This window comes from Capsicum annuum, unplaced genomic scaffold (genome assembly GCF_002878395.1).
Source record: "Capsicum annuum cultivar UCD-10X-F1 unplaced genomic scaffold, UCD10Xv1.1 ctg23010, whole genome shotgun sequence".
Classification (NCBI taxonomy): Eukaryota; Viridiplantae; Streptophyta; class Magnoliopsida; order Solanales; family Solanaceae; genus Capsicum; species Capsicum annuum.
The window spans coordinates 1-2,300 of record NW_025829117.1 but is presented as its reverse complement, the minus strand read 5'-3'; the positions used below and the strand labels follow the sequence as shown (position 1 = coordinate 2,300).

Here is a 2,300-nt window from a genome sequence, read left to right as displayed (position 1 = left end):
AATGATTATTTCAAGTTGCCCATGTGTTTTAAATTATTTCTTGCTTAGCATTTTTATGAAATGCTCTCACCTATGTTGTATATAAAAGTACATTATTTTGGATTACTCTACATACCAATATATCTGTATTGACCCCCCCTCCATCTCAGGATCTGAGGCACGGTCTTGGGGTCCAGTTCAGCAATAGGTTTGAGTGCGTCAGAAGTTGCAATTCGTGAGCCTCCCTTACTTCAGAAGGCCTGTATTAGAACTTATTATTGTTATTTCATTTTGATTCATGGCCCGACTGGGGGCTTATCCCAGATTTCAGACAAAAGTCATTTTCAGTTGTTAGAGATTTCCCAGACTGATGTTAGACGTTGTTTAGAGGTTTATGTTTTCCATTCCAGATTGTTCAATTGAATTATGATATCGACCATGATTCCATTTTTTTTTATTTCCGAAGTTTCTCTATGTAAATGAATGGTGTATATGATTGCAAGTTAGAAGGGCTCTCGGGCCTTCATGGTTCGGGATTTCCGTCACGGCCAGGGCCCCGGTTCGGGTCGTGACAATAAACGAAAAAATAAAAATAATTGAACTTTTGATTGGGTAGGGGCCGCGCGAACGCAGGCCCCTGCTGCCACAAATTATGACGTAGGCTCAGCCACTTGAGCCGACCTTAGGCAAGTACCCTGTTGAAGATATGTCTCAGAAATAAAGTAAGAATAGATACTTTTAATAGTTTTAAATTATTAGAGTCCACTTAGGAATTAGTTGTCCCCTTTATTATTTGAATAAGAATTAGTTATCCCAATTTAAATTGAAGTGTAGTTATAAATTTGGCTATAAATATATATGTTTTAAGTTATTAATAAAATCATTCACTTTGACAAAAAAAATCTTGTATCAAAAACTCTTTTTATTCTACTTAAGATTTAGGAGTAACAGAAGGGTCTGTGTGTTGATTTAGTTACTTTGGTGAAAATTGTTCAATGAAGGGAAATACAAACTAGTCTTTGGAATTCAAATTTCAAGACTCAAAATGTCACGACCCGAACCAGGGCCTAGCCGTGACGAGCATTTCGAACCTTTGAGGCCCGAAACACCCCTATCTGTCTGGTAATCATGCACCTAATTCATATGATCAAAGTAATGTGGAAGAAACACAATATACCGGAAACATGGTCAAGAATCATATGAAAACAATAATGGGGAATAATGTCCCACAATCTCAATCAACCTTTCGAAAATCGTCTGCGAAATCTCTACAACATGACTAAAACAAGTAACTATCTGAAAACTGGGACAAGGCCCCCAGTAGACCCAAAACCTGAATATAAGATAAAAGGACTGCAGGACTTAAGACCTTCCGAAACATAGAAGGCTCAACACTTGTCTCTACAGCTCTTTCTGAAAGTTCTACTGATTCTCTTGACCCCTAGACTAGGCCTCTAAACTTGAGAAGTTGAAGAGGGGAGGGGGTCAGCACAAAAGTACTGGCACGAAGAGATATCAAAACAAAACATAATATTTTTACAAAGTATAATTGAGAGCCATTATAAAGCAATTTCGTATCAAATCATTTGAAAGCACATGTGTGTAATGCAATAGTTTTCTCAACAATAATGAAATGCAACTAAGCTAGGTGGAATACCCTACATAATTTACACCAACAGTCACACCTCGGTTGCTGCCGAGATTAGAGTATAAGTGAGGGAGAGACACTCAAGACCACACAACATGGTGTCTCAACCCAATGATAGTGCCCAAGATCACTTGGCTCGGGCTCCTACCTATAGTCCCAATTTGGGAATGACATGAAGTCAAGTACACAGATCGCTTAGTCTGGTACCAATATTCCGTGTTGGCAAACACGTCATTCCAGCGATGAGCTGCTTGTGCCTCAAACGCCTTCTTCGGGCATCCACCTTTCTCAAGTAAAATTAATACATTCAAATTTCATTCAATTCAATCACGTATCGTATTCTGTAGGGTATCGTGTTACCTGACTTGCAAGTCATTAGTATCACATCCACATATGCATAATCATGTAAAAACCAAGGTGCTTCATCTTTTACAAATGGTGAACAATATTTATTTCAAATTCATGCTCTCTTTTGTTGATCACAATATAATATGGAGTATCAAAATATTATCATGGGAATTTGAAAACAATTTGTCATTCATATTTATCAACTTCCATGGAAAAATCTCAAATCACATATGCATGGTTTCAACCATTGAAGTATATAGGCAAACAATTCCCATGACATAAATAAAATGACTTAGAAATCATATTGAAAGCAAGATATTAGCAT

General features: G+C 37.3%; 1 non-coding gene across 1 annotated transcript; it reads right to left on the bottom strand.

The window, feature by feature from the left end:
* Positions 1-591: 591 nt before the first annotated feature.
* LOC124890706 lies at positions 592-753 on the bottom strand. Its single transcript, XR_007049272.1, has one exon. It is a non-coding gene; the product is annotated as a U1 spliceosomal RNA (small nuclear RNA).
* Positions 754-2,300: the final 1,547 nt, after the last annotated feature.